Consider the following 20,699-nt stretch of genomic DNA (forward strand, 5'->3'; position numbering starts at 1 on the left):
AACCGACTCCACCGCTACGCCGAACCCATCTGTTGCTCCCTAGGCTGCCAATTTATCTTTGTTTTTACCTTCTTATTAGTCTCGACAAATTTTATTAGCTTCACACAATTCCACCCGCGGGGTGTACTTCAAACTTCTGTTGAATGTTGGCCAAGGGCCTTTTGTTATGTAAATATCTTTGCCGAGTTCTATCTTTCCTTGCTTTTTGCTCCTTGACTTTTTTCCTTTGTTGCCCTCCCTAGGCTGCCGTCTGGCCAGCCAAACAGCCACTTTGCGGACTATGGCTGGGTTCAGTACTCGGCTGCTTTGGGAGGGTAAGTACTTAGCCGATTAGAGTTTTTTAGCAAATTAAGCAGAAGCCGGCCGGCCGGCTGCTCAGCAGCCGGTCGGTGAGGCAAGAAGCCAGCCTGAGCTATGTGCGTGCTTTGGGTCCTTAGCCATTTTTCATGCGGACACCCTTTCTACCTTGACTCCTGCCTGACGGACAGTTGCTCTACAAGCTGCGGCTTCCGACAAGAGAAGGCTTAAGTGCCAACACATTACTTGTCCGGCTGCAGGAAGCATTACGTAACACCAGACGGCGAGTCCCCGGGTCGACTAGTCGAACCCGGTGCTAGGAGGACTAATGAAATAACACGATGACAGGCATAGTACTTATCATATAGATAAAAGAGGGCAGTCCCCGAGCTCTTCTTTGGGGACCCAGAGTCTTCGTATTTAATACAAAAGTTGACGTGGTACATATGGCATTAATTGTAAAACCTTCAAAGGAGATTCGCATTCCATGGTCGCTTCGTCTCCTTGCCGGAGTCGTCTCTTTTGCGTGCTCGAGGCTTCTGAGCATCGATCAGGTAGTAGGAGTCATTGCCCAGCACCTTGCTGATGATGAAGGGACCTTCCCAAGGTTCCGAGAGCTTGTGCTGGCCGGCTGTTCGTTGGATCAGCCGGAGCACAAGGTCTCCTTCTTGGAAGGATCTTGGCTTGACCTTCCGGTTGTAGTATCGGCACAAACTCTGCTGGTAGATGGTGGACCGGCTGAGTGCCAATAGCCGGCCCTCTTCCAGCAGATCGACGCCGTCTTCTCGTGCTTCTTTCGCCTCCTCTTCGGTGTACATGGTGACTCGAGGGGAGTCGAATTCTATATCCGTCGGGATGACGGCTTCAGCGCCGTAGACGAGGAAGAAAGGCGTGAAGCCGGTTTACTTGTTCGGAGTTGTGCGCAGGCTCCAAAGGACGGCCAGCAGCTCGTCGAGCCAACAGCCGGCCGACCGCTCCAGAGGCTCAACCAGTCGGGGCTTGATTCCGAACAGAATGAGGCCGTTTGCTCGCTCTACCTGGCCGTTTGACTGCGGATGGGCAACGGACGCTAGGTCCAGTCGGTTGCCCTACGTCGCGTAGAAACGGGCCAAGGCACCTTTGGCAAAGTTTGGGCCATTGTCGGTGATGATGCTGTGTGGTATGCCATACCGAATGGTGATGTCGGAGATGAAACTCACAGCAGTTGGACCATTCAACTTCTTAATTGGCTTTGTTTCTATCCACTTGGTGAACTTGTCCACTGCGACAAGTAGATGAGTCATGCCGCCGTGCGCCGTCTTGAGTGGTACCACCATGTCCAGGCCCCAGACGGCAAAGGGCTGGACAATGGGGACGGTCTTGAGTGCAGAAGCCGGCTGATGAGGCTTAGAGCAGAACTTCTGGCACCCTTTGCATTTCTGGACCAAGCCTTTGGCGTCCTCTAGAGCAGTCGGCCAGAAAAACCCATGGTGGAAAGCTTTAGCAACAAGAGCTCTTGAAGCCGCGTGGTGGCCACACTCGCCTTGGTGGATATCTTTGAGGATTGCCTGACCTTGCTCTGGCTCTACACAGCGCTGGTACACGCCCGTGACACTGCGCCTCACAAGTTCTCAGTTGACAAGGGTGTACGCTACTACTCGACGTTGGACTCCGGGCTGAAATCTCATCAGTCGGCAGCTCTTTGTTCACCAGAAAGTTGAGGATGGGCTGCGCCCATGAAGGTGCTGCTATTTCTTTGACTGCCAGGGCAGCAACTTGCACGAGGGCGGTTGGGCCGGGAGGCGGTGGGTTAGAGTTGGCTGCCGCTTGCTGAATTGATGAAGTCCCCGGGCCGACTGCTACAGTCCCCGGGCCGAGTGCGGCTGCCGCAGTCCCCGAGCCGCCTGCCGAATTCCCCGCGCCAACTGCTGGGGTCCCTGAGTCGGATCCGACTGTTTCAGGAAGATCCGGCATGAAGATGGACTCTAACTCTAGCGATGGCTTGACATACGGCTTAAGGAGGTGTTGCAGGGCGACGCTGTCTGGTATTACTTGTCGAGTGGAGCCGATTCGTGCCAAGGCATCTGCTTGCTCAGTGTCATTTCTTGGCACATGTAGGAACTCGCACCCTTCAAAGTATCCACTAAGTTGCTGGACGAGGAAGTGGTAGCTTGCCATGTTTGCATCTTTGGCGTCCCGGTCGCCTGACGACTGCTGGACCACCAAGTCAGAGTCTCCATAACACAAGATTCGGCGAGTGCCGATTTCCTTGGCAAGTCGGAGCCCGTGAATGAGTGCTTCGTATTTAGCAACGTTGTTGGAGGCGGCAAAGTGGATTTGCAGCACATATCTGAGCTTGTCACCTTTGGGAGAGGTGAGGACGATGCCGGCTCCCAAACCGGTGCACATCCTGGAACCATCAAAGTGCATCCGCCAATGGGTGGAGTCTGGTGCCGGCGGCAGGTACTGGGTCTTGGCCCAGTCGACGAGGAAGTCGGCCAGTGCTTGTGACTTGACAGCAGTGCAAGGCTGGTAGTAGACGGTGTAGGGGGCCAAATCTATGGCCCATTTGGCCACTCAGCCCGAAGCATCTCGGCTTCCAATGATCTCGGCAAGAGGAGCGGTGTAGATAACAGTGATTGGGTGCTCCTGGAAGTATGGCTTCAGCTTCTTGACGGCGAAGTGTACGCCATAGCACATCTTATAGTAGTGCGGGTAGTTCTTCTTGGAGGCGGACATCACTTCACTCAGGTAATACACCATCCTCTGGACCGGTAGTGCTTCGCCTTCTTCCTTGCGTTCCACAACTATGCCTGTGCTAACCACCCGGCTGGTGGCGGCGATGTAGAGAAGCATGGGCTCCTTAGCAGTCGGAGCCGCTAGGACATGCGGAGTGGTCAGCATCTTCTTGAGCTGGAGAAAAGCTTCATCCGCCTTGTCGTTCCACTCAAAAAAGTGGTCTTCTTCATGAGCTAGTACAGGGGAAGAGCCTTCTCGCCCAGCCGACTGATGAAACGGCTGATGGATGCCAAGCAGTCGGTGAATTTCTGCATGTCCAGCAGTCGGGTGGGCGCCTCCATCCTCTCGATGGCCTTGATCTTTACAGGGTTACACTCTATGCCGCTCTCTGAGACCAGTAAATCAAGAAGCTGGCTGGCTGGTACTCCAAAGACGCATTTCTCCGGGTTGAGCTTGGTCTGAAATCGGCGCAAGTTTTCAAAGGTCTCCTTGAGGTCTTCTAGCAGTGTTCTGCGCTTCTCCGTCTTCACCACAACATCATCCATGTAGACGTGGGTGTTTTTGCCGAGTTGCTTGAGGAGACACTTCTGCATACAATGCTGGAACGTGGCGCCGGCGTTTCTCAAGCCGAACGTCATGGTCAGGTAACAGAAGACTCCGAATGGCGTGATGAAGGCGGTCTTCAGCTTGTCGGCCGGGCTCAACTTGATATGATGATACCCTGAGTATGCGTCCAAAAAGCTCAACAGCTCGCATCCGGCTATGGAGTCTATCACTTGGTCAATTCTTGGCAAGGTAAAGGGATCTTTGGGGCATGCTTTGTTGAGGCTGGTATAATCGATACACATGCACCACTGCTTATTCTTCTTCAGTACAAGGGCTGGGTTGGCTAACCATTTGAGAAAGAACACTTCCATGATGAAGCCGGCTGCTAGAAGCCGGGCTATTTCCTCTCCAACAACTCTTCTCTTCTCCTCTGACAGGCGGCACAAGGGCTGCCTGACTGGCTTAGCATCAGGTCGGACATGTAGCTTGGGCTCGGTGAAATCCGTCGGAACACCCAGCATGTCCTTGGGAGACCATGCAAACATGTCCCGATTCTCACGGAGGAAATCGACGAGCTTACTTTCCTATTTGCTGTCAAGGTTCGCACCTATGACAGCGTGCCTCTCTGGGCGCTCCGGGTCCAAGGGTATCTTCTTTGTCTCTTTGGCCGGCTTGAACGAGCCCTCGGCTTCCGACTCCTTGGGGTTGGGCGACATTTCCGGCAGCTTGCCTGCCATTGCCACAACCTGGTCAAGGAGCCGCTTTTCAGCCGCAATCACGAGGGACTCGGCTAGCCGGCTGCTATCTGCCGCGCAGACGGACGACTTCTTGTAGTCCCTAGTTATGGTTAGGATTCCCTTGGTGCTCGGCATCTTCATCTTGAGGTAGGAATAGTGGGGGACTGCCATGAACTTGGCCAGAGTAGGCCGGCTAAGTAGTGCATGATAAGGGCTCTCAAGGTCCACCACCTCAAACCAGACTGGCTGTCGGCAAAAGTGCTCTTTGTCTCCGAAGAGGACATCAATTTGAGTCTTGCCGATTGGTGAGCAGGAAAGGCCAGGGAACTATGCCTTGGAACACAGTCCGGCTGGGCTGAAGCTGCCTCTGTTTGATTCCTAGCATCTCCATAGTGTCTCGGTATAGGATGTTGATGCTGTTGCCGCCATCTATCAGGACTCGGGAAAAGCGAGCAGCCCGCCTCTCTATGGCGAAAGTGGCATCCAAGACTAGGGCATAAGAACCGGGATTTGGCATCACCTCCGGGTGGTCAGCTCTGCTCCGGCTGATGGGCTTCTCAGACCAGTGCATGAACTCGGAGGTTTCTGATGCGATTGCATTTACTTCTTGTTGCCGCTACCGTCTGCTATGCCTATCGTCGGCCACGCTTGTGTACATGACATAAGCTCCATGCTCTTTAGGGTATTCATTTTGTATGGTGCCGACTGGCCAAACCACAGCCTACTGCTGCGGAGGAGGCGGCGGGCCGGCAGGCGGAGGAGGCGGGAGCCCATCACCCTTGGTGATCCGGGTGAGCCAGTGGAACTTCCGAGTGGTGTGGTTGGATGGCTTTGCTCCATTGTGGAATTTGCAGGGCGCATTGAGAGTCTGCTCGTACGAGAAGGCGGGCAACCAGTTGGTCTAGCCACCCTTCTGACGCTTGGGTGGAGGCTACCCTTCTGGCTGCCGATCTTCGACTGTTGCCACCTGCCGGCTAGTGGAAGCCGGCAGTGTGGCCTTGCGCTTGTTGTCATTCGGTTGCTGGCGTTGACTGGTGTCGCCAGCCGGAGTTCGAGGAGCTTGAGGAGCCACCTTGCCAGATGTGTCAACTTTGATTTCTGCCTTCATGGAGGAGTCGGCTGTGGCGTACTTGTCTGCTATGATCAGTAGTTCGTCGAGGGTCACCGGCTCATCACAGAGAAGCCGGTGCTTGAGGAGGGTGCCTTCTCGGCATCCGGCAGTGAAATACTCGACGGCCTGCACCTCGTGCACGCCCTCGCAGGAGTTGCGTAGCTTGGCCCAGCGTGTGAGGTAGTCACAAGTTGACTCGTTGGGGCCTTGGATGCACAAGGAGAGCTGGTGAGGCTTGGGCGGCCGCTTGTACGTGCTGGTGAAGTTGCGGATGAAGGCTTCAGTGAAATCAACCCAGCTATTGATGCTGCGGGGCTTCAAGTTGTTCAGCGACATCTGGGTTGTGCCCTGGAGCATGAGCGGAACGTACTTCACAGCAACACGCTTGTTACCGTTGGCGATGCTGACGGTTGTCGAGTAGTCAACCAGCCAGTCCTCCGGCTTCACGGAGCCGGTGTACTTGGGTGTATCTCTTGGGAGCGTGAATCCTTTGGGAAAGGGCTCATCTCGGATGCGGGGGCCAAAACAAGGCGGACCCAGCTCATCTTCTTCTTCTAGCGCCGGGGGTCGGTTGAGGCGGTCGATCTGGTGGCGGGCGTTGTTCTCTCCGACTCCTTCTCGACGACCGAGGCGGTCGCCGAGTGTCGGGTGGTCAACAGGCGGAGGGGAGATATGCCTTTCCCTACGGGGAGGGGAAGGCGGACAGTCGTCTCACCGCAGCAAAGTTCTTGGGCGGCCTTCTTGGTCGCGCTCGATGGTGATGCGAGTCCAGCTACGGCTGGTAACCGGCTCCTTGTCTCTCCTATCGCGGACGCCACCAGTCAGCGTCCGGGATGTTGCACATTGGTCCCGGTGAGGAGGCGGATCATTGTTTCGCCGGTTGAGCGCCTCAGTGCGGCAACCGGCCTCTTGCTGCTCAGCAGCCGCATCAAGGAGCTGCTGGACGCGCTCCGTCATGTGGCGGCGCTCGTCGCCCTCGAGCTTGTCTAGCTCGTCTGCTGCCGCCTGGGCAGCTCGTATATTCTCTGCAGGCGTGGCATAGACGGGGCGATCTCTCCCAAACAAGGAGTAGCTCAGCACCCGCGTCAAGGAGCTGCTGGACGCGCTCCGTCATGTGGAGGCGCTCGTCGCCCTTGAGCTTGTCTAGCTCATCTGCTGCCGCCTGGGCAGCTCGTATATTCTCTGCAGGCGTGGCGGAGACGGGGCAATCTGTCCCAAACATGCTGTCAATGGTCGCGCCACACTGCCGGATCAGGCCAATGCGGCTAGGCCTACCGGGAGCAGGCGTGCCGCCGACAGCATGGTCCATCTCCCACTGGTAGGCCTCCGAAAGGCGTCTCATGCTGGCCAGCCGGTTGGTGCTTTCGACGAGCTGGACACGGCGTGCCTCCAGCGTCTCCGCGTCAGCATCTTCCGGGATGGGCGTGGTTAGGTCTTGTATTGCCGCCTGCAAAGAATCCTGGCCACCTCTGCCAGAGCACTCGCCGTGGCTGATGGCGAGCACTTCTGTGATGGTGCTGCCGCCGCTGTTCGCGCAAGGAGGCGGTTCGTCGTAGACCACCACGTTGGTGGGGAACGCGTCAAGTGACGCCGTGTCAGAGTTGACAAGCATCGGGTCAGTGGAGCCAACCGACTCCAAGTCCGTAGCGGGCTCGCTGGCGACGTGGAGCTGATCGAGGCGGATGACAAGGCGGCTCTCAGGGCCTTCTGTGCCCGCATCAGACGCGGGCTCGTCGGAGAGGTGGGTCTCGCCAACAAGGTCGGCGAGGCAGCTCACCGCATAGGCGACCTCCGCGCCGTGCTGTGCGTCGGCGCAGACGCCATCTGGCGTGCCGGGCTGGCTGCGCTCGCCAGGAAGGAACAAGGTTCCCGTCCAAAACAGATTTCTAGGGTGCACCTTGCCCCATGGTGGGCGCCAAATGTTGGGGGTTGGGTGCGACATATGCCATTGGATGGATTATCATGGTGGGAGCGAGTAGAACGTCGCTCGTGCCTGGAAGCGGGATGAGGTGTAGACACGAAAGCCGGCGTACTTTACCCAGGTTCGGGGCTCTCCTAGGAGATATGTAACACCCACGATGTCGCTATATCTCCCATGTGTCGGGGCACGACTTAAAGGCATAACCGCATGGTAGGAATGTCGCAAGAGGGGTAATCTTTACACATCCCATGTACTGAATAAGAAAGGGATAAAGAGTTGGCTTACAATGGCCACTTCACACAATACATAAATATATCATACATCATCCAGAATACAATCAAGGTCCGACTACGGAACCAAATAAAGAAAGACAGCCCCAAATGCTAGATCCCCTATCGCCCCAACTGGGCTCCTCTACTGATCATCCGGAAAAGAAACATAGTAACGGCCCGAATCCTCGTCGAACTCCCACTTGAGTTCGGTAGCATCCCCTACACTGGCATCATCGGCACCTGCATCTATTTGGAAGTGTCTGTGAGTCACGGGGACTCAGCAATCTCACACCCTCACGATCAAGACTATTTAATCTTAAAGGTACGAAAGGGGTAGTGAGGTGGAGCTGCAGCAAGCACTAGCATATATGGTGGCTAACTTACGCAAAAGAGAGCGAGAAGAGAAGCTAATAACGATCAAGAAGTGATCCTGAAGCTACTTACGTTTCAAGCATAACACGAGGCCGTGTTCTCTTACCGGACTCCGCCGAAAACAGACCATCAGGGCTACACACGCGGTTGATTCATTTTAATTAAGTTAAGTGTCAAGTTTTCTACAACCGGATATTAACAAATTTCCATCTTCCCATAACCGTGGGCATGGCTTTCGAAAGTTCAAAACCCTGCAGGGGTGTCCCAACTTAGCCCATCACAAGCTCTCATGGTCAACGAAGGATGTTCCTTCTCCCAGGAAGACCCGATCACTCTCGGAATCCTGGTTACAAGACATTTCATCAATGATAAAATAAGACCAGCAAAGCCGCATGAATGTGCCAAAAAATCCCGATAGGAGCCGCACATATCTCGTTCTCAGGGCACACCGGATTGTCCAACATTCTGGTAGGCCAACCCAGAGTTGCCCCTGGTGGCCACCGGCGGCTGATAGGTTGGACCAACACTCAGAGGAGCACTGGCCCGGGGGTTTAAAATAAAGATGACCCTTGAGTCTGCGGAACCCAAGGGAAAAGGCTTAGGTGGCAAATGGTAAAACCAAGGTTGGGCCTTGCTGGAGGAGTTTTATTCAAGGCGAACTGTCAAGGGGTTCCCATAACACCCAACCGCGTAAGGAACGCAAAATCAAGGAACATAACACCGGTATGACAGAAACTAGGGCGGCAAGAGTGGAACAAAACACCAGGTATAAGGCCGAGCCTTCCACCCTTTACCAAGTATATAGATGCATTAAAGTAAATAAGAGATAATAATGATATCCCAACAATATCCATGTTCCAACGAGGAACAAACTCCAACTTCACCTGCAACTAACAACGCTATAAGAGGGGCTGAGCAAAGCGGTAACATAGCCAAACAATGGTTTGCTAGGAAAAGGTGGGTTAGAGGCATGACATGGCAATATGGGAGGCATGATATAGCAAGTGGTAGGCATCGTAGCATAGCAATAGAGCGAATAACTAGCAAGCAAAGATAGAAGTGATTTTGAGGGTATGGTCATCTTGCCTGCAAAGTTCTCAGAGTTGACGAAAGCTTGATCCTCGTTAGCGTACTGAAAAGGTTCCTCGATCATGTACTCATCTCCCGGCTCTACCCAAATTAATAACACAAGCAATGGACCAACAATCAATCACGGTGCAATGCACAAACAACATGATGCAAAACATGGCATGATATGCGAGACATGATATGCAACGCATATGCGTGCTCCCGAAGGAAAAGGATGAACAGGGCATCAACTTGGAAAACCAAGTGTGCCTCTGGAAAGATGAGATGATTTTGGTCGAAATCGATATAAAGATCACCGGAATCGGATGCACGGTTTGCAAATAGCAAGCAAAACAATAATGGCACAATTCTGCGATTAACAACACGATGCCATCTAGAATGCAACAAGAAACTAAGCTACTGCACTCAAACATAACAACAAAGCACATGGCAACGATCTACTCAAGATGCTTGATGAAACATGAGCACTGAGCTATGGCTAAATCACACTAGAACAGGTTCAAACAAGTATGGCAAAAGAGCAAAAGATATCAGCTTCACAGTTTTAGTGAAAATACTAACATGCCAGAAATTAACATGAGGAAGCCATGTTTAGAGCAAGAAAACAACATGCTATAGGAACATATCATAGCAAACAAAGGCATGGCATCATTCTACTAAATGCATAGAACAAAAGTCCCTTACTGATCATGAGCCAAAAAGGCACAAAAGATATGATGGCACCCATGCAAACATAGCAACTTTTATAAACAGTTTCAGACTTAGCAGAAAATAGAGCATGGCATAAATAGAAATATGAAGGCATCTTTGTGAGCTCGATTCACTCACCACAAGGCATTGCATGACAAAACAAGCATAGCATCAGCAATAAGACATGTTCATGAAGCGAACCATGGCAAGAGCAAGTTCATAGCATGCATGGATCAACTACAACAATCATAGCAAAAGTAGAGCAAGATTGAGACATGCTAGGCCACTCCATAATTGCAAACAGGGGCATGGATGGATAGAGCATAACCACATGTCCAAATCATCCTTACTGAAGATACTCAAAACAAACATGGATCTCACTGTAGCATCATGTTAACATAGCATAAAAATAACAGTAAGCACAAGACTTAGCAAAATCCCAAGTCCCTGAAATCAGCAATATCACGAAGGCTACTTTGCATGCTTGTGCTAGTCACCACATTGATCACAAAAATACATGGCAAACACGTCTGTAAATATGGCATGGCATAGACCAAAACACATGTAGAGCTCATGCCCATAAGATGCACATAACAAATGTGGAAAAAATGACAAATCATCATAATCTGCTAAGTAACAGCACCTAACAATTTATAGCACTCTTGCATTAATGATTTGGGCATCAATATGGACTCAAACAAGCATTCCACAATGGAACAAAATGAAGAGAACGTCAGGATGAACATTTTGATATCCCGTGCGCACAAAACGGAGCAACGGTCATGAAGTTATGGTGCGATGAATAGAGGCATAAAATGTGAGGGGAAAAGTGAAGGAAATATGCCCTAGAGGCAATAATAAAGTTATTATTTATTTCCTTATATCATGATAAATGTTTATTATTCATGCTAGAATTGTATTAACTGGAAACATAATACATGTGTGAATACATAGACAAACAGAGTGTCACTAGTATGCCTCTACTTGACTAGCTCGTTAATCGAAGATGGTTATGTTTCCTAGCCATAGACATGAGTTGTAATTTGATTAACGGGATCACATCAGTAAGAGAATGATGTGATTGACTTGACCCATTCCATTAGCTTAGCACTTGATCGTTTAGTTTGTTGCTATTGCTTTCTTCATAACTTATACATGTTCCTATGACTATGAGATTATGAAACTCCCGTTTAACGGAGGAACACTTTGTGTGCTACCAAACATCACAAAGTAACTGGGTGATTATAAAGGTGCTCTACAGGTGTCTCCGAATGTACTTGTTGGGTTGGCGTATTTCGAGATTAGGATTTGTCACTCCGATTGTCGGAGAGGTATCTCTGGGCCCTCTCGGTAATGCACATCACTTAAGCCTTGCAAGCATTGCAACTAATAAGTTAGTTGCGGGATGATGTATTACGGAACGAGTAAAGAGACTTGCTGGTAACGAGATTGAACTAGGTATTGAGATACCGACAATCGAATCTGGGGCGAGTAACATACCGATGACAAAGGGAACAACGTATGTTGTTATGCGGTCTGACCAATAAAGATCTTCATAGAATATGTAGGAGCCAATATGAGCATCCAGGTTCCGCTATTGTTATTGAACGGAGACATGTCTCGGTCATGTCTACATAGTTCTCGAACCCATAGGGTCCGCACGCTTAAAGTTTCGGTGACGATTATATTATGAGTTTATGTGATTTGATGTACCGAAGGTAGTTCAGAGTCCCAAATGAGATCGGGGACATGACGAGGAGTCTCGAAATGGTCGAGACATAAAGATCGATATATTGGACGACTATATTCGGACATCGGAAAGGTTCCGTGTGATTCGGGTATTTTCGGGGGTACCGGGGAGTTACGGGAATACGAGGAAGAAGTAATGGGCCTCATGGGCCAAGTGGTGGAAGAGAGGAGGCAGGGTGCGCGGCCCCCCTAGCCCAAACCGAATTGGACTAGGGTGCCGGCCCCCCTTTCCTCCTTTTCCTCCTTCTCCTTCCTTCTCCTTCTCCTCCTTCCTTTCCTCCTCCTAGTAGGAGTAGGAAAGGGGAGTCCTACTCCTACTAGGAGGAGGACTCCTCCTCCTGGCGCGCCCATAGAGGGCCGGCCGGCCTCCCGCCTTGCTCCTTTATATACAGGGGCAGGGGGGCACCTCTAGACACAGAAGTTGATCAGTTGATCTCTCCCCGCCGTGTGCGGTGCCTCCTCCACCATATTCCACCTCGGTCATATCGTAGCGGTGCTTAGGCGAAGCCCTGCGTCGGTAGCAACATCATCACCGTCACCACGCCATCATGCTGACGGAACTCTCCCGTGAAGCTCTGCTGGATCGGAGTTCGCGGGACGTCATCGAGCTGAACGTGTGTTGAACTCGGAGGTGCCGTGCGTTCGGTACTTGGATTGGTCGGATCGTGAAGACGTACGACTACATCAACCGCGTTGTGCTAACGCTTCCACTTTCAGTCTACGAGGGTATGTGGACTACACTCTCTCCTCTTGTTGCTATGCATCACCATGATCTTGCGTGTGCGTAGGAAAATTTTGAAATTACTACGTTCCCCAACAAAAAGACTTTGGAAAAATATACCCCTCCGAAAACAGATGTAGGGTTGACTTTGCACGGGAGTCGAGGCAGCCAGGATCTCGCCGGAGTTGGCACCGGAGTGGAAGGAGATGGCCGGAGAGGTGCGGGGAGGCGGATCTGGCCTGGCCCGGCCGGATCCGGACGCGGCTGAGGTCGGGGAGGTGGGGCGATGCCGGAGTTGCGGGCGGCGGCGGCGGTGCTCCGCGGCGGCGACTGGCGCCGGTGACGGAAGGCGGCGACGCAGGGCAGCGAAGGCAGCGGCCGGCGGGCGCGGAGGAGGCAGTGTTTCTCGCGGGAAGCGGTGGGGCGCCTCGGACACGACGGAGGAGAGCGGGCGGCAGGCGGCAGACGTGCGGGCCCGCGGGGGCCGGTGATGGGCCGCAGCGGCTGGCGCGCGGTCGGATCCGGCGCTGCGACACATGGTGGCGCGCTATTGGGTGCGGGCGGCGGCGGAATTTGTCTGGCGGCGGCCGAACACGTCCGGTGGCGGCGGGGGGGGGGGGGGGGGGGGGGGGGGGGTAAAATCTAGGGTTTGGGACCCGAATTTGAGGAGGGGTGCACATATTTATAGGTAGGAGGAGGTAGGAGTGTCCAAAGGAGGTGTAGTTTTCGGCCATGCGATCGTGATCCGATGACGAAGGACATGGAGATGGTTTGGAAGGGTTATTGGGCCGTTTTGGAGGGGTGTTGGGCTGCAACACACACAAGGCCTTTGCGGTTCCCTGGTTAACCGTTGGAGCATCAAACGGACTCCAAATGACACGAAATTTGACAGGCGGTCTACCGGTGGTGTACCAAGGACACCTGGAAAATATCGGTCCATTCCGAGAACGTTTAACACCCGCTCATGAAAAGAGACAAAAGGGGACGCTGGTGCACGTAGGAATGTCGGATTGCGAAACGGACAACGGGGAAAAAGATCAGATGCATGAGACGAACGCGTATGCAAATGAGATGCACATAATGACATGATATGAAATGCATGACATGAACAAAATGCAAAACGAAGACAAAACCCAACCACAAAGGGAAAATCATATCGCATCTCCGGAAAAGGCAAAAGTCGGAGTTACGAATATGGAAAGTTGTATCCGGGGCGTTACAAGATAACACCCCTAGTCCTGCTCTGCGGGATCTCCGCATGATCACTAAGACACTAGTGAGTACAATGGTGCTCCTCGAGCTGTATGCTAGAGGTAGAAGAAGGCAGGAACGCTCTCTCCTTCCTCTAGATATGAGTCTAGTTCTGACTGGTTCCGAACCCTTTGCATGGGTGCCCTGGGGGTTTATATAGGCCTACCCCCAGGGGTATAATGGTAATACGGCCGGGTGTGGGCCCTGGCTGTCAGCGTATCTGGTTGCCGGCTTCTCTGCCGGCTGCTGGGGCCCGTCGCCTGGTGGGCCCCACGGACTGGTCTGGTACGGAGCCGGTAAGCCGCTCCCGCCGCTTGCGGGTCTTGCCGGCCGCTGGTTACTATAGCCGCGATGCTAATGACGCATGCTTGGTCAGGGGAGTGTGGCTACAGTCCCGCCGCCTGGTGGGAGATCACTGTAGCCACTCCCGGTCTCATCTGGTTAATGGTGCACGGGCCCCGAGGGAGGAACGGGCCGCCTGCTGGGAGCCAGCCTCCCTTAGGTCCGACTGGTCAGGCTTCCGCCGACCTCCGGGCTCCCGCTGCCCGGTAGGGCCCGCCGCCTACAGGCCTTACCGACATGTCGTCGTGGGAAGAGGGCTTTGCCTGCCAGTAGGGACGTCAGGGATGGAGTGGCAACAATGCCACGTACAGGCAGAGATCTCCGCCTGTACGGAGCACTGTGGCCATGCCCGGCCCTGGATATGGGGGTGATGGGCTACACTGTAGCCTCACCCTATCTCGTGTTCTTAATGGGGGCGCACACTTTGAGGGCGCGGTGAGCCGCCCGCTAGGAGCCGGCCTCTCTGGAGGTCGCCTGCAGGAAGTCGGACCGTCTTGGAGCCTCCTTCTTGAGCTCAGCCGCCTTCTGGCAGCCGGCCGCTTGGGACAGCCGGCCACCAGAAGGCGGCACTTCTTCTCGATGTCTTGAGGGGCGCAGCCAGCCCCGATGTCTTGAAAGGCTCAGGGACTCGGGTTAGGCTACCCGTGGCCCATTACTCCAACACTCGTACACCCCTCAGCGTGGGTATCCACTGCCGTGGCTTCGCCGGCTCCGGGTCGTTCCCTTCCTGGGCCTCGCCCTCGTCCACCGTATTTGTGCTCTCGACACGGCGAGGTCAACATGGTCAACAAACAACAGCCATCGGAAGAGGCTGACAGTAGGGTTCCACACAAGGAAATGCCTCCTTATTACGCGCAAAATAATGATTTCTCCACCTGATAGCTGGGACCCACCAGAAGGGCCTCTGTATTTCTTGAAAAAAATGTACCCCCCGCTGTCAGCTCAAACCCACCAGCTATATCTTCGCACACAAGGAAGTGCCTCCTTATTACGCACAAAAAAAATGAATACTCCCCCTGCTAGCTGGGAACCACCATTGTGGGAGGCTGACTTGTGGGCCTACGAAGATGATGGGGACGGAGGGCTTTGTCAACTTAGTCAATATGAACGATTCTAGCTCTAGTGACCATACCATGTCCATCCAACGGTGGTAGTGCTTCTTCAACCTATGGTCTTCTTGCTCCAGTAGCCCGAACAAGCGTCGGCCGTGCTGCTGGCTCGTGCCTCCCGTGTCTTCTTGTGTTGCCACCGCTGGCCATGCCATCCCTCTATACTCACCCACACCTCCTGTTATTCTCCAGCGACGGCAGCCTCACACCGCAGCCGAAGCAGTCAACCCATGTACTCCCCTCCGCATGGGCATCCACTGTCGTGTCTTCCCCGGCTCCGCGTCGTCCCCTTCCTAGGCCTCGCCGTCATCCACCGCCATGTTGCTCTCAGCATGGCATGGTCAACATGGTCAAGGAACAACTTCGATCGGAAGAGTACTGCACGTGGAGAGGCTGATAGCTGGGCCCACGGCCGCAGCAAGGAAGTGCCTCCTTATTACGCGGAAAATAATGATTCCTCCACCTGACAGCAGGGACCCACCGGACGGGCCACCGTATTTCACGAAAAAAAACGTTTCCCCCTGACTGCTGGGACCCACCAGCTACATCTTCGCATGCAAGGAAGTGCCTGACAGTCGGGACCCACACAGTTGAAGCATACGTAGCGTTGTCATTCTGGTCACGAACGTGTACGTACATACGATCGGTCTGTCTGCAGGCTGCAGCGCTGAACCGTGGCCGTGTAAGGAAGGGCACGTGTCGTAGTAGAGGCGTGAACGTAGCATGTACACGTACATACAGCAACCAGGGTGCAAGAAAGTAAATACGACCACGTATGTACATACGGGCGGGGTCTCGAATGCCTACTCGCGCATACGTACGGCCAGGGCTCGTGTACATGGCTGTGGCTGGGTTGGAATGGAGAAACTGTGTTGTTGTCGTGTTCAAGGGGAGGCAACGGAATGCGTCGTGTTCATTGGGAGGCAACGGAACGCGTGTTGTTCATCGGGAGCCAACCGGATTGGACGAAACAGCCGATGGAAACGAGGCCTAGCATTCTATAGAACGGACGAAACGGCCTTGTGTTCGACCGACCACGGTCGAAACGGGATCCTGTTCATGGGGGGGGGGGGTCTGGCGTACCGCAAGACGGAGGAAATGGACCTCCTACGGTCGAAATGGGGTCCGGTTGATCGGGAGGGGTGTGGCGTACCGCAAAACGGAGGAAACGGACTTGTGTTGGAGCGCTAGGGTCGAAACGGGGGTCCTGTTCATCGGGAGGGGTGTGGTGTACCGCAAAATGGGACTCCACGAGATACTGTTCATCTCCATCGTCGACCTCCTCCAGCCTCCACGGGCTACTGTTCATCCACCGTCGACCTCCTCCAGCCTCCACCTGCGACTGTTCATCCACAGGCTCCTGTTCATCCAGCCTCCACCGCGCGCTCCTCCACCGGCTACTGTTCAACCAGGCCTCTCCACGGGGTCCTGTTCAACCACCCCTGCACGGGCTACTATTCATCCAGACCTTCACCGGCTACTGTTCAACCAGCCCTCCATGGGGTCCTGTTCATCCAGCCCTCCACGGGGTCCTATTCATCCACCGACTCGATTGATCGGGGTACTATTCATCCAGCGGCAACGGCCTCTACTACCACGGGGTCCTGTTCATCCAATACCCCACCGGGAACTGTTCGTCCAAACCCCCTCAACAACGTTCACTGTTCATCCAGAGGCATCATTGATCAGCTTCAGTTAGCAGCAGTAGCGAAGGAATCACACTCGGGTTCAGTTAACAGCAAGGCATCGATCGATCGCTCGGGTTCAGTAACGCGTAGCCTGCAGTGCAATCACTCGGGTTCAGTTAGAGCCCAACGCCTCGCTCGGGTTCAGTTAGAGCCCAACGCCTCGCTCGGGTTCAGTTAGATCCCAACGCCTCGCACACACGCGCGTACGTACGAGAGAAACATGCATCGCTCGGCCCCCGACCACCCACCGTAACCGGGAACTACCCGATATTTTCCTCGCCCTCGCTTCTACCATGGTTTTTTCCGTCATGGACAGCCCAAATAATGTCATGCAGTTGCGTCTCCGGCCCGCCCAGGACGAGAATCCCATTTTCTGTCATGATTTTTTGTCATAGAAGTAGGACCCCACCACATCTATGATGATACCAGGTTTTGTCACAATTATCGTCATAGAAGTGTCATAAGTATGACCGGAAAAAAATCGTTCAGCTCAAAATGTTACGGATGTGTCTTTTTTTGTAGTTGATATGGGTACATCTACTTGATGAAACATAAGTCTGAAACATTTGCAAAGTTTAAAGAATTTCAGAGTGAAGTGGAAAATCATCGTAACAAGAAAATAAAGTTTCTACTATCTAATCGTGGAGGTGAATATTTGAGTTATGAGTTTGGTATTCATTTGAAACAATGTGGAATAGTTTCGCAACTCACGCCACCTAGAACAACACAACATAATGGTGTGTGCGAACGTCGTAACCGTACTTTATTAGATATGGTGCGATCTATGATGTCTCTTACCGATTTACCACTATCATTTTGGGGTTATGCTTTAGAGACGGCTGCATTCAAGTTAAATAGGGCACCATCTAAAACCTTTGAGACGACACCATATGAACTGTGGTTTGGCAAGAAACCTAAGCTGTCGTTTCTTAAAGTTTGGGGCTGCGATGCTTATGTGAAAAAGCTTCAACCTGATAAGCTCAAACCCAAATCGGAGAAATGCGACAATGTTTGGATGACAGCAAATTGATACTAACAGGTGTGTACATGCACAAATTTAGTAACATAGAACTAATTGTACTAAGGCCGTCCATTATGTATGCCAAAAATGGGGTAAAGACAACTATTCCTACATCTCGCACCAGTGCCCTACACTGGCGAGCCGATGCAGCGGAAAAAAATCAGGGACCGGGACTCCGGAGCATGTAGTTGCTCTGATGCCCAGTTCCTTCATGCCATAAAGATTTAGTATTTTACTACTTGGCTGCTCGGATGTGTGGACCAAAGTTGGCGGCACAAACTATTGAAGCGGTGCCAAATAATTTTCTAATGGCACCGTTGATGAGATGGCAACAATTTAAGATACTAGGTACAAATTGTGACACTGTCTTATGATGCGTTTGGTTGAAGGTGTGGTATTAATGGTTTGGGACCATGACAGTGTCTGAATCACATCCAAAAAATGATTTGTAACAATGGAAGAGGGCCTAACCTTCTCTGCACATGGCAGAAACTTCCTCCCACTGTCCATAGAATCAAACGCAACTAGCTTCACGCATGGATATTGATGGTGACAACGAGCAGATAGATCTTCAGCCACCCGGCTCCAATCGTTGCCACTGATGGTCTTAGGGAGCTACAATAGGAAGAAACGACTCAAATCGACCTCTGGGTAAAAATCCTTCATTCCAAGTCATAGCCCGAGAGAGAGAAGAGAGGCATACCCAGGTGGTGAAGGAATAGTCGTCGGAGGAAGAACAGCTGGAGATGTCTTTGAAGAAGACCATGGCGACCCCAGTGGTAGGATGCGTGATGGCGAGAGCGAGGAAGCGGCTATAGCTTAGCAAGGAAGGAAGGAAGGAGGAAGCATGGGAAATGTGACTTGTGGTCAGGGAGAAAAGGGGGGGGGGAAGAGGGGAAGGGGGCGGGGGTAGATATTTTGGTGGTAGGCCAAAATTTTGGAAATGTGGAGGGAAACTTTGCGCGCGGTGCTGCTGGACCATTCATTTTGAACGACTGTGTGCATCACAAACGATTCTTCTGCTTTACGCGCATGGGATGGGTTTGATAATTCAAATTTTGGTCTCAAGGCATGGGCACATTCACTTTGAATGCACGCGGCCGGACCATTCACTTTGAACGATTGTGTGCATCACAAACGATTCTTCTGCTTTAGGCGCATGGGATGAGTATGATAATTCAAATTTTGGTGGAAATTTCCTCGGGTACGTCATTGCATAATTTAATATCGCTTGCTAATTTGGGCACACAAAAGAGTGTACAGCAGACATACCACACTTACTGAATCAAGAAATTTTAGTAATTACACAAAGCGAGTTGACCTAAACATTGCTCTAACTAAAGACCAGCATTAAAAACAAAGCCTAAGTACGCATAATTAAAAATCCGCCATCGCGCCGGCCTATGCATCGCCGGTGTGAGATGAGACGTTGATGACTTGTCCTGGCGACATGTCACCATTGGTGGACTCTGCGTCCCCCCTGCTGAAGTCGATCGCGTCCTCGTCCTCGTCCTCGTCCTCGGAGCCGCCCTCAAGGTTGTAGTACTCGTAGTAGTGGCTGCGCCAGAGCTCGCGTTGGTACTCCACCGCCGATTCCTCGACGGACAGACTCTTCTCTACCTCGACCTCGGCCACGCGCAACTCCTCCTCCCGGCGCTCCTCGATCTCCGCCGCCTCCTGCATCTCCAGCTACCGCTCGGCGGCCTCATGAGGAAGCAGGTGCTCCATGGCCGCCGCCGCCTTTTCAGACATGGGTTGCATGCTGGAGTCCGAGGTGGCCTGGAATATATTGGCGTGTGCATCATTGATCTTGCTGTGGATGGCCTTGACCCAGGCCAGGGCGACATCAGCGGCACGGACGGCAGCTCGAGTGCTCTCGGCGTTTGCAGCCACCATCGCAGGAGCAGCTGCAGCCGTCTCGGCTGCTGCAGCTGCCCTGTCGGCTGCCGTAGACGCCCTCTTGACGGAAGTGACCACGCTCAATGCGGATGTGGCGGCACTCTTGATACGTCTCCAACGTATCTATAATTTTTGATTGCTCCATGTTATATTATCTACTGTTTTGGACATTATTGGGCTTTATTATCCACTTTTATATTATTTTGGGACTAACCTATTAACCGGTGGCCCAACCCAGAATTGCTGTTTTTTGCCTATTTCAGGGTTTCGAAGAAAAGGAATATCAAACGGAGTCCAAACGGAATGAAACCTTTGGGGACGTGATTTTCTCACCGAACATGATCCAGGGGACTTGGACCCTATGTCAAGAAATAAAAGAGGAGGCCACGAGGTAGGGGGCACGCCTACCCCCCCCCCCCCCCCCCCCCCCGGCGCGCCCTCCACCCTCGTGGGCCCCCTATTGCTCCACCGACGTACTCCTTCCTCCTATATATACCTACGTACCACCAAACAATCAGATACGGAGCCAAAACCCTAATTCCACCGTCACAACTTTCTGTATCCACGAGATCCCATCTTGGGGCCTGTTCCGGAGCTCCGCCGGAGGGGGCATCGATTACGGAGGGCTTCTACATCAACACCATAGCCCCTCCGATGAAGTGTGAGTAGTTCACCTCAGACCTACGGGTCCATAGTTAGTAGCTACATGGCTTCTTCTCTCTTTTTGGATCTCAATACAATGTTCTCCCCCTCTCGTGTGGAGATCTATTCGATGCAATCTTCTTTTTGCGGTGTGTTTGTTGAGACCGATGAATTGTGGAGTTATGATCAAGTCTATCTATGAACAATATTTGAATCTTCTCTGAATTCTTTTATGTATGATTGGTTATCTTTGCAAGTCTCTTTGAATTATCAGTTTGGTTTGGCCTACTAGATTGATCTTTCTTGCAGTGGGAGAAGTGCTTAGCTTTGGGTTAAATCTTGCGGTGTCCTTTCCCAGTGACAGCAGGGGCAGCAAGGCACGTATTGTATTGTTGCCATCGAGGATAACAAGATGGGGTTTTCATCGTATTGCATGAGTTTATCCCTCTACATCATGTCATCTTGCTTAAGGCGTTACTTTGTTCTTATGAACTTAATACTCTAGATGCATGCTGGATAGCGGT

This window comes from Triticum urartu, chromosome 7 (genome assembly GCF_003073215.2).
Source record: "Triticum urartu cultivar G1812 chromosome 7, Tu2.1, whole genome shotgun sequence".
NCBI lineage: Eukaryota > Viridiplantae > Streptophyta > Magnoliopsida > Poales > Poaceae > Triticum > Triticum urartu.